The following is a 13,305-nucleotide window of genomic DNA, read 5'->3' as shown; positions in this document are numbered from 1 at the left end:
CACGGGGCGTACAATATTGTCAACGGTATCATATTAGAGCACGTCGCTTGTCGCCTAAACACTACAGCTCACAGGTCGGGAAAATCTGACATGAAAGCAGATAATACGCTTATGCCTTATTTATATATAATTTTCACGGGGCGTACAATATTGTCAACGGTATCATATTAGAGCACGTCGCTTGTCGCCTAAACACTACAGCTCACAGGTCGGGAAAATCTGACATGAAAGTAGATAATACGCTTATGCCTTATTTATATATAATTTTCACGGGGCGTACAATATTGTCAACGGTATCATATTAGAGCACGTCGCTTGTCGCCTAAACACTACAGCTCACAGGTCGGGAAAATCTGACATGAAAGTAGATAATACGCTTATGCCTTATTTATATATAATTTTCACGGGGCGTTCAATATTGTCAAGAGCGTTAGTTTTTGTAGAGCTCTCTTTTTCCATCTTTCCTCTATACAGTGAAGCTGTAGAAGACGCAATTAGCTAACCTAGCATACAACATACCTTCCTAATTAATATGGATATTGTCACACATTCCTCTTATTTTATACTGTTGTAAATGGAAAAGATTATGTACGGTAAATGTTTTGTACATTATAGGGAAAAAATGCAAAATATCCTCCAATTTTAATTCGAATTTTATCGAATTTTTACATATTTCCACGCCGCCACATATTGTCCTATTTGCTTCTTTTACTTGCCTTGCTTAATTAACTCTCGCTAATTAGCATTTTTTTGGAAGAAGTCAACTAGAACAACATATGGCGGTATGAGAAATATGCAAATCAAAGAACATTTTAGCAATATATGGGCCCTAGCAATTAGCTTTCTCGACTAAGAGTACTCTTTCAAACGTCTTCTGCTTTTTTTTTCTTTTTTTTTTTTTTTTTTTTTTTTTTTTTTTAAGTTTTATTTCACTATTCTGTTTACATCTATGGATTTTTTGTATACATACAATTACATTACATCCAGATATTTACCAAAATATTGTGACAATCGGACATTTTGTTTATTTGATTGTTTCCATCTAGATCTTTTAAGATACATTGTATATAGGGTGATATTTGGTTCAAACTTTTTGCTATATATATAATATACTGTATGTGCTATTAGCCACACAATGGCATTTTGTTTCTTCACAGGGAAATATTTGAAGTCTGGTAATATACAAATTTTCGCTTGAAAGCATTGTGGCGATATACGACATATTTTGGCAAGGCACGTAAGAAGAAAGGCCCAAATTTCTGAAATTCCTTTACATGTAGTGAGGCGATGTTCATTTGTATCCACCTCTCCACATTGTCTACACTCATTTGTTGGTAGTCTTTTTATTTCATTTAGTCGAACATTTGTTGGAACTAGATCATGCACCAGGGTATACCACAAACTTCGTATGCCCGTGTCAAGGAAAGGCTTGTGGAGATTTTGCCATATATTTGACCAAATAACATTAGGAAATTTTTTCTCTATTCGACTCTGCTGCAAAATAAGTTGTCGTTGAAAATGTTCATACAAATATTTTGACAGAGTATTCTTCTTCAAATCCATGGGAAACTCCACATAACTCCATTCTTGTATGAAGATTCTTACATACATAGGGTTCTTTGTTAGTCGAGACAAGTTGGGTGGATTTTGCGGTGGAAACGTATCGGTAAATATACGCAACCACATTGAAGTAATCGACCGTTCAATTAAGTACAATTTATAATTTCTAGCTAAAAATAGGGACTTACATTTATTTTCAATATTCCATAGTTCTAGACCACCTGTCATTTGTGTTTGGCACATGATCGGGAAAGGTACCCGAAAAAAATGTCCGTACCACATGAACCATCCCACAGCAGACTTTATTTGTCGGAGATATTGCTGTGTGATTGGCAACACTTGAGCGACATAATTTAATTTACTAAAAATAAAAGTGTGTAGGAACCAAACACGCTGAATTAAATTGAGTTGTCTTCCTCTCATTTGATAACACTGTAACCTGATTTCGCTTACAATTTTCGTCCAGTTTAGATCCAGCATTCTGGATTCATTAGTATGAAAAGTAATGCCCAATATTTTGAGTTCGTTTACATATTTTATCCCTATGTCCGGATTGTCTTGCTTCCAGTTGCCAACAGGTAAAGCCTTTGATTTTGTCATGTTAACTTCCGCTCCACTGGCAGAACAATACAAACACATTGCATTCAGTATATTTTGGAGCTGGTTCGTTGTTGTTACACAAGCTGATAAATCGTCTGCGAATGTAAACACTTGCGTTTCAAGGAAAGCACTCGCTGCCGGCGGGGCTCGGCACTGAATATATCGAAGTAGCGGGTCCAAGGTCAAAGCGAAGAGAAGCATACTCAAGGGGCACCCCTGGCGAATGGATCTCGTCACGTGTATTGCAGGAGTCACGAATCCATTGATAAGAAGACGGGAGGTTGCCTTTCTATAGAAGCTTTGCAAAACAGATATAAAGGCTTCACTGAAGCGATAGGCTCGAAGTACTTCAAACAAATATTGGTGAATTACAAGATCAAAAGCTTTTGTGAAATCAAATGATAGTATACAAGCTGCGGTTTGTTGCATTTCATAATAATACATTATATCACGTATACCCGCCACCGTAGAAAATATATTTTGAGTTTTACTGGCACATGTTTGCCGTGAACTGAGTAAGGAAGATAATATAGGTTTCAGTCTATTAGCCAAAACTTTGGCCATAATCTTATAGTCACAGTTTAACAAAGTAATGGGCCTAAAGTCAGTCACTGCACTCGGACGCGTTTTTTTGGCAATCAGTACAATTATACCTTCATTTTGAAGCACGCATTCGTTTCGAAATGCATCTTGTATTATCTTGACCAATTCATGTTTCATAATATCAAAAAAACGTATATAAAATTGGTAGCCTATGCCATCGTTGCCAGGAGTGCGCTTAACGTTACAAGTACGCAGTGCTTCATACACCTCATCGACAGTGACGTCACTGTCTAACAAAGTTCTGTCTTCGTCCGTCAAAAAATTATTTACCGAGGTGAGCAATTGTTGTACAGCCAATTGATCTACTTCTTTACCAGTATACAAATTATTATAATACGTGTAAAACGCCTGTGATATACCTTGTTGATTGCTATGTGTATCTCCGCCGGGATCGACAATATTGTTTATCAAGAGAGCTCGCCTTTGTTTTTGTGTGTGTACATAGTGAAATAAAGAGGTTCGTTCATCTTGCAAGGATGACGCATGAGTAGTTCTTATCTTTATACCCTCCAAGTGATGCCGTTGCAACGTAAGGATTTGTGCTTTGTATTTTTGTATCTGTGGATAATGTTCTGTGACATCAGGTCGCATACATAACTCATGTAAACATTTGTAATAGAAGTTCAACATTAAGTTCCGGTCACGTGCACTTTCTTTCCCTAGCCATTGAAAATAGGATTTAATTCGAGGTTTTACGTATTTTACCCACCACGTATTGTAATCAGTATAGTGTTTTTGTTGCCGGCACCAATACTTCCATTTTTCTTCAAACATATCATTAACATTAGGCTGTTGAAGTAGGGCAGAGTTCATTTTCCAATAGGACGGACCCCAAACTAATTTAGATTCTTGTAGATTAATACTCATTCTGATTGCTATATGATCTGAAAAGGGTACCGGCAAAGCATCTATTGTCGTCACATATTTTATAGTATGACCAAGTGTATAGAATCTGTCCAGTCTAGAACCTGCTTTGTTATTGAAATAGGTAAACACTATATCCTTTCGTTTTTCGGTCCAGATGTCCTTCAGCTGTAAATCGCTGATTAAGGTCGTTAATGCTAAACTATTTTGAAACTTTCCTATACAATCACATGATCGCAGCACTTGATTAAAATCACCACCTAGGATGATACACGAATCATTATTTGGAAGTAAATATACTATCTCAGCCTGGTAAAATTGCTCTCTTTTCCATCTGTTTTGCTGTCCGGAGGGGGCGTAGATATTAACAAAAGTATAGCGTTGACTTTGAAAACTAATTCCCCTCCCATCGACTAATTTCTTTACATTTTTTATTTCTATACCACTTTTGATTAAAATTGCCGTCCCTCTCCCGCTTGTCCCCAAGTTTACAATAGCCTCGTACCCATACAGGAAGTTAAAATCTACAATACAAACTTCCTGCAAGTATAAAATGTCAATCGAATGGATTCGGACAAAGTCCGCAAGCAATTTGCATTTCACTGGTGTCAAGATCCCATTGATATTAAGGGTACAAAGGCGAGTGCTGTAATTCATGCACAATAAGATATTATAAAAAACTGTATATAAGAATACCACGTAAATGTGCATTTTTGGTGCTCAATTACACTAAAGTAAGTATTAGTCCGAAGTGTTTTCAGAATGATGATATTCGTTCATGTGCATGACACAATTTACACTATTTTTTCTACCTGTTATTATATCGATATTCATCTTGTAACTCTCTAACATGTAATATATAACATTACACTGTAGACACTAAGAAAGTACACAAATTTATGTCGCGCACTACACCCATAAATCACTCTCATCTCAAAACATAAACAAACAAACATTTCTCCTTACACTACCACCTAATGGAGGGGGAGGGAAAGGCGATCTGAACCCACATCTAATTAACATTTCACTTTTGTTGGGTCTTCCTGCTGAGTATGACGGACTGCTGGCTGAGAGACATCCTTGTACATTTCTTTTTCTTACCTTCTGCTACCGCTTTCAGTCGTGAACTGGTGCGTTTTTTTCTATTTCGTTGACCTTTGTCCATAACTTGCTTATCATCTGTGGATTCCTCTTCGGTTTGGGAGTCATCTCCTGATACCATTTCTTGCGATTGTGACGAGGGAAGGGGGGGAGCAATTTCAGGTTGGTCATGTTGTTCACTCACGTTTTCTTCTGCTAGTTTCAAGGTCGTTGTGGGCGAGGAAGCGCCTGGCAGGGAAAGCTCATCACCTGCTTGGCTCTTTTCACCTTCCGATACACAGCTGTTCGCGGGGAGGGGAGGGGCTATCTTATCACTAATCGAGGCTTCAGGCGTGACCTGGTGGTTACTCGAAAGTTCCTCGCGTTCAACTTCTGCAACCCATGACGAAGTGTGACCTTCTGTTGTTAACAAATGGGAAGTTTCCTTTGCTGCTCTCTCTGATGAAACTTTGTTCGTCGGAGGATCCAGTGGCGTCTGTGCGGCACCTTCCGGTTCTTTTACATCTGGGTTCTTTGGGGATTCTTTCATTTCTATGTCCAGGCTTGTCGTGGGTACTTGAAAACTTGTAGGCTGGTATGGCAGTGGTTGTTCTTCTGCATCAATATTGATTGGTGATCGGTGGATGGCTTCCGCATATGTTGAGGCTGTCCTTCTTCCTGGTTTTCTACGCTTATCGCAACAATTTGAGAGATGTTCTGTAGATTCACATATCCTGCACGTAATCTTTTGACCATAGTACGTTACCCAATATCGATCACCTTTGATATTGATGTACGATGGAATTGGTTTTTTAAGCGTCATGCGAATTCGCTTTGTACCGGTACGCGTAGGGTATATATGTTCATCTGTGTACTTTTCATCGTCAACATATTTCACGTCACCATATGTTGCCAGTGTCTGTTGTAGAACGTCCATTGGAAGTTCCATAGGAACTACGTGTACATTCACAATTACACTATTTTGATCCGCCCATTCCAGTTTTACCTCATGCTCCCCATTGTCATCAGTGTATACTAATGTGCCTCCCGATCGTAATATTATCTGCTCGCCTAACACTCGCGATATTAACTTTATAAATACACACTTACGATATTGATCGATTTCAATACTAAGCACTTGATCTTCTGTTAGTGACAAATTCTGCTGTATCCACCGATGCAGTTGTATCGATGTCGGTTTTTGTCGCACATTCGTGAAGACCAATTTCACAGTATTCACTCGCCGTACAGACATGGTTCAGAACACAGAAGGTAGACTTAACCGGAATTTCACTCGCTTGCACGTAAATGCTCGACACGGACCGCACGTAGAGACGATGCACCGCGTGCCAGTGCTGGCAGCGAACTTGCTGATCGTATTACTAAACGAGGACGTTTAAAATTTTTGGGTGTTGAAAAAGTTTGACCCTACTTTTTTATTTCTATTGTTTGCTAATAGATGGCGCTAATAGTACCCCCTCCCCTCCCCTCTCCCCTCTTCTCCTCTGCTGTATGACAAATAGCACAAACATAAAAATCAAGATTTTGGAGAACAAAACATAAAATTTGCATGCATCTGATGTCGAACCAGGAACTTTTATCTTTCGGGGAGTCAACATTATTTTTTACTCAGTCGTCATATAACATTGAACACACGCAAAAATTCACATGTGCTTTTATTATTTTGTGTTCGGTAAGTACAAGTATATTCTTACATAAATTATTGTTTAATTTAATAAATTGTAAACTCGGAGCCTGCTATACTAGCCTGTCTATTGAAAGCGAATGTTGCGTGCATGCGGAAATAGCACAGGAAAAAAAACCGGATGGAAGCAATTTAAAATCACTGGGGCAAGGTCAGTATTACGAGAGCGTAAAAAACACGTGCTTCCATTCAACTTCGAAAAATAAGAATGAATGTGTGCATACAGAACACATATGCTTTCTTTTCACAGTTGTACATGAAGTAAGTTACGGGAAGGCTCTATTTTTTATGTCTGTGTATATGTTGTACAATTAGGTACAAGTATTGTACAATTAGGTACAAATTGTTGTACAATTATTTTCCCCAGTTGCCCAGTTGGAGTTGGGGGGGGGGGCATAACACTGGTATTATTTGTAATCACAGTGCTTACTCATGTATTTTGTTTAATATTTTATTTCAAATTCACTGTCAGAAACTAGTGTTGTTAGTTTCTGCATGTAGGTTTATTTACTCTGTTGGTTGTCACTGTCAAGTTTTTAGTATTCGTACAGCATAAAAAGCTATAACCCCCCTCTCAAAATATATACATTGTATACGCCAAGATGCGCAATAGCCTGGCAACACATCATGAAAAAACATGCCAAGAAGACCCAGTGGGTTTATAAGTCAGTGCTGCCAATTCCTATTTGTAGGTTAGCTTAGCCAGTGAAAGATCATATAGTAGAATTTTTGTAGAGTGGGTGTTTGCGAGTTCCACGACGCGCTGCCTGCCGATACTCTATGCAGCGTCATCCTGATTGCAGAGAAGTCCTTCGTCCACGACGTGAAGAACGAGAGGGTGACGGAACAGTTTTAAAATTCATAAAAAATTGCCACATACTAAAAAATCAACATCCAACACATTTTAGGTTATATAAAATTTGTGAAAACCTTATAATACTGAAATATTAAAACAAACGGAGTCCCCCTTGTAGGTTAGTTCGGTGCGTAAATAAAAAAAATGATAGGTTAAGTTATATCACTTAGGATCGTAAGAAAATTAAAAAAATCGTAAAAAAAAAGATAGGTTAAGTTATATCACGTAACATCGTGATATACCTACCAAGTACGAGTGGGGAAAAAAATGAGTGCAGTGAAAATTTGTACTAAAACATCGCTAAACGCTATAACATCGACAAAAAATTGTCAAAATATGTCAAAAACTTATATTTGATTGATGAAAAAAATACCTACAAAATATGATCCTCAAATAATAACGTTCAAACAGTACCTAAATAAAAAAAATGATAGGTTAAGTTATATCACTTAGGATCGTAAAAAAATTAAATAATCGTAAAAAAAGGATAGGTTAAGTTGTATCACGTAACATCATGATATACCTACCAAGTACGAGTGGGGGAAAAATGAGTATAGTGAAAATTTGTACTAAAACATCGCTAAACGCTAAAACATCGACAAAAAATTGTCAAAGTATGTCAAAAAGTGATATTCAATTGGTAAAAAAAGACCATACCTACTAAGTACTACTTTGAAACGCTCAATAAGCACTACTGTCTTGACATCCAAAGTATCCCTGCAAAGTTTGGTGAAGATCTGAGTATGTAGTTTTTGACCTTATATTGAACCTCCCATCTGAAAATTTGAAAATTCTTAAAAAATTCGTCAAAAATCTTGATGTCTCCAATCTCTTGTTTTGTACGTTTTTTCCACGTGTCTTGACATCCAATGTATCCATGCAAAGTTTGGTGAAGATCTGAGTATGTCGATTTTGACCTTATCTGGAACCTTCCATCTGAAAATTTGAAAATTCTTAAAAAATTCGTCGAAAATCTTGATGTCTCCAATCTTTTGTTTTGTACGTTTTTTCCACGTGTCTTGACATGCAAAGTATCCCTGCAACGTTTGGTGAAGATCTGAGTATGTAGTTTTTGACCTTATCTGGAACCTCCTATCTGAAAATTTGAAAATTCTTCAAAAATTCGTCGAAAATCTTGATGTCTCCAATCTCTTGTTTTGTACGTTTTTTCCACGTGTCTTGACATCCAATGTATTCCTGCAATGTTTGGTGGAGATCTGAGTATGTAGTTTTTGACCTTATCTGGAACCTCCCATCTGAAAATTTGAAAATTCTTCAAAAATTCGTCCAAAATCTTGATGTCTCCAATCTCTTGTTTTGTACGTTTTTTCCACGTGTCTCGACCTCCAATGGATCCCTGCAAAGTTTGGTGAAGATCTGAGTATGTCGTTTTTGACCTTATATGGAACCTCCTATCTGAAAATTTGAAAATTCTTAAAAAATTCGTCCAAAATCTTGATGTCTCCAATCTCTTGTTTTGTACGTTTTTTCCACGTGTCTTGACATCCAATGTATCCCTGCAAAGTTTGGTGAAGATCTGAGTATGTAGTTTTTGACCTTATATGGAACCTCCTATCTGAAAATTTGAAAATTCTTAAAAAATTCGTCCAAAATCTTGATGTCTCCAATCTCTTGTTTTGTACGTTTTTTCCACGTGTCTCGACCTCCAATGGATCCCTGCAAAGTTTGGTGAAGATCTGAGTATGTCGTTTTTGACCTTATCTGGAACCTCCCATCTGAAAATTTGAAAATTCTTAAAAAATTAGTCGAAAATCTTGATGTCTCCGATCTCTTGTTTTGTACGTTTTTTCCACGTGTCTTGACATGCAAAGTATTCCTGCAAAGTTTGGTGAAGATCTGAGTATGTAGTTTTTGACCTCATCTGGAACCTCCTATCTGAAAATTTGAAAATTCTTAAAAAATTCGTCCAAAATTTTGATGTCTCCAATCTCTTGTTTTGTACGTTTTTTCCACGTGTCTTGACATCCAATGTATCCCTGCAATGTTTGGTGAAGATCTGAGTATGTAGTTTTTGACCTTATCTGGAACCTCCCATCTGAAAATTTGAAAATTCCTAAAAAATCCGTCCAAAATCTTGATGACCCCAATCTCTTGTTTTGTACGTTTTTTCCACGTGTCTTGACATCCAATGTATCCCTGCAAAGTTTGGTGAAGATCTGAGTATGTAGTTTTTGACCTTACCTGGAACCTCCTATCTGAAAATTTGAAAATTCTTAAAAAATTCGTCCAAAATCTTGATGTCTCCAATCTCTTGTTTTGTACGTTTTTTCCACGTGTCTTGATATCCAATGTATCCCTGCAAAGTTTGGTGAAGATCTGAGTATGTAGTTTTTGATCTTATATGGAACCTCCTATCTGAAAATTTGAAAATTCTTAAAAAATTCGTCCAAAATCTTGATGTCTCCAATCTCTTGTTTTGTACGTTTTTTCCACGTGTCTTGACATCCAATGTATCCCTGCAAAGTTTGGTGAAGATCTGAGTATGTAGTTTTTGACCTTATATTGAACCTCCCATCTGAAAATTTGAAAATTCTTAAAATATTCGTCCAAAATCTTGATGTCTCCAATCTCTTGTTTTGTACGTTTTTTCCACGTGTCTTGATATCCAATGTATCCCTGCAAAGTTTGGTGAAGATCTGAGTATGTAGTTTTTGACCTTATATGGAACCTCCTATCTGAAAATTTGAAAATTCTTAAAAAAATCGTCCAAAATTTTGATGTCTCCAATCTCTTGTTTTGTACGTTTTTTCCACGTGTCTTGACATCCAATGTATCCCTGCAATGTTTGGTGAAGATCTGAGTATGTAGTTTTTGACCTTATCTGGAACCTCCCATCTGAAAATTTGAAAATTCCTAAAAAATCCGTCCAAAATCTTGATGACCCCAATCTCTTGTTTTGTACGTTTTTTCCACGTGTCTTGACATCCAATGTATCCATGCAAAGTTTGGTGAAGATCTGAGTATGTCGTTTTTGACCTTATCTGGAACATCCTTTCTGAAAATTTGAAAATTGTTAAAAAATTCGTCCAAATCTTGATGTCTCCAATCTCTTGTTTTGTACGTTTTTTCCACGTGTCTTGACACATAATGTATCCATGCAAAGTTTGGTGAAGATCTGAGTATGTAGTTTTTGACCTTATATGGAACCTCCTATCTGAAAATTTGAAAATTCTTAAAAAATTCGTCCAAAATCTTGATGACCCCAATCTCTTGTTTTGTACGTTTTTTCCACGTGTCTTGACACATAATGTATCCATGCAAAGTTTGGTGAAGATCTGAGTATGTAGTTTTTGACCTTATATGGAACCTCCTATCTTAAAATTTGAAAATTCTTAAAAAATTCGTCCAAAATCTTGATGTCTCCAATCTCTTGTTTTGTACGTTTTTTCCACGTGTCTTGACATCCAATGTATCCCTGCAAAGTTTGGTGAAGATCTGAGTATGTAGTTTTTGACCTTATCTGGAACCTCCCATCTGAAAATTTGAAAATTCCTAAAAAATCCGTGCAAAATCTTGATGACCCCAATCTCTTGTTTTGTACGTTTTTTCCACGTGTCTTGACATCCAATGTATCCATGCAAAGTTTGGTGAAGATCTGAGTATGTCGTTTTTGACCTTATGTGGAACATCCTTTCTGAAAATTTGAAAATTGTTAAAAAATTCGTCCAAAATTTTGATGTCTCCAATCTCTTGTTTTGTACGTTTTTTCCACGTGTCTTGACATCCAATGTATTCCTGCAATGTTTGGTGAAGATCTGAGTATGTAGTTTTTGACCTTATATGGAACTTCCTATCTGAAAATTTGAAAATTCTTAAAAAATTCGACCAAAATCTTGATGTTCCGAATCCTATGTTTTGTATGTTTTTTCCACGTGTCATGACATCCAATGTATCCATGCAAAGTTTGGTGAAGATCTGAGTATGTAGTTTTTGACCTTATATTGAACCTCCCATCTGAAAATTTGAAAATTGTTAAAAAATTCGTCCAAAATCTTGATGTCTCCAATCTCTTTTTTGTACGTTTTTTCCACGTGTCTTGACATCCAATGTATCCCTGCAAAGTTTGGTGAAGATCTGAGTATGTAGTTTTTGACCTTATCTGGAACCTCCTATCTGAAAATTTGAAAATTCTTAAAAAATTCGACCAAAATCTTGATGTCTCCAATCTTTTGTTTTGTACGTTTTTTCCACGTGTCTTGACACATAATGTATCCATGCAAAGTTTGGTGAAGATCTGAGTATGTAGTTTTTGATCTTATATGGAACCTCCTGTCTGAAAATTTGAAAATTCTTAAAAAATTCGTCCAAAATCTTGATGTCTCCAATCTCTTGTTTTGTACGTTTTTTCCACGTGTCTTGACATCCAATGTATCCCTGCAAAGTTTGGTGAAGATCTGAGTATGTAGTTTTTGACCTTATCTGGAACCTCCCATCTGAAAATTTGAAAATTCCTAAAAAATCCGTGCAAAATCTTGATGACCCCAATCTCTTGTTTTGTACGTTTTTTCCACGTGTCTTGACATCCAATGTATTCCTGCAATGTTTGGTGAAGATCTGAGTATGTAGTTTTTGACCTTATATGGAACCTCCTATCTGAAAATTTGAAAATTCTTAAAAAATTCGACCAAAATCTTGATGTTCCGAATCCTATGTTTTGTATGTTTTTTCCACGTGTCTTGACATCCAATGTATCCATGCAAAGTTTGGTGAAGATCTGAGTATGTAGTTTTTTACCTTATATTGAACCTCCCATCTGAAAATTTGAAAATTCTTAAAAAATTCGTCCAAAATCTTGATGACCCCAATCTCTTGTTTTGTACGTTTTTTCCACGTGTCTTGACATCCAAAGTATCCCTGCAAAGTTTGGTGAAGATCTGAGTATGTAGTTTTTGACCTTATATGGAACCTCCTTTCTGAAAATTTGAGAATTCTTAAAAAATTCGTCCAAAATCTTGATGTCTCCAATCTCTTGTTTTGTACGTTTTTTCCACGTGTCTTGACATCCAATGTATCCATGCAAAGTTTGGTGAAGATCTGAGTATGTCGTTTTTGACCTTATCTGGAACCTCCCATCTGAAAATTTGAAAATTCTTAAAAAATTCGTCGAAAATCTTGATGTCTCCAATCTTTTGTTTTGTACGTTTTTTCCACGTGTCTTGACATGCAAAGTATCCCTGCAACGTTTGGTGAAGATCTGAGTATGTAGTTTTTGACCTTATCTGGAACCTCCTATCTGAAAATTTGAAAATTCTTAAAAAATTCGTCGAAAATCTTGATGTCTCCAATCTCTTGTTTTGTACGTTTTTTCCACGTGTCTTGATATCCAATGTATCCCTGCAAAGTTTGGTGAAGATCTGAGTATGTCGTTTTTGACCTTATCTGGAACATCCTTTCTGAAAATTTGAAAATTGTTAAAAAATTCGTCCAAAATCTTGATGTCTCCAATCTCTTTTTTGTACGTTTTTTCCACGTGTCTTGACATCCAATGTATCCCTGCAAAGTTTGGTGAAGATCTGAGTATGTAGTTTTTGACCTTATCTGGAACCTCCCATCTGAAAATTTGAAAATTCTTAAAAAATTCGACCAAAATCTTGATGTCTCCAATCTTTTGTTTTGTACGTTTTTTCCACGTGTCTTGACACATAATGTATCCATGCAAAGTTTGGTGAAGATCTGAGTATGTAGTTTTTGACCTTATATGGAACCTCCTATCTGAAAATTTGAAAATTCTTAAAAAATTCGTCCAAAATCTTGATGTCTCCAATCTCTTGTTTTGTACGTTTTTTCCACGTGTCTTGACATCCAATGTATCCCTGCAAAGTTTGGTGAAGATCTGAGTATGTAGTTTTTGACCTTATCTGGAACCTCCCATCTGAAAATTTGAAAATTCCTAAAAAATCCGTGCAAAATCTTGATGACCCCAATCTCTTGTTTTGTACGTTTTTTCCACGTGTCTTGACATCCAATGTATCCATGCAAAGTTTGGTGAAGATCTGAGTATGTCGTTTTTGACCTT

The sequence above is a fragment of the Lepisma saccharinum genome, chromosome 24 (genome assembly GCF_977018435.1).
Source record: "Lepisma saccharinum chromosome 24, izLepSacc3.1, whole genome shotgun sequence".
Taxonomy (NCBI): Eukaryota; Metazoa; Arthropoda; class Insecta; order Zygentoma; family Lepismatidae; genus Lepisma; species Lepisma saccharinum.
The sequence above is the reverse complement of the archived record's forward strand: the minus strand, read 5'-3'. Positions refer to the sequence as shown.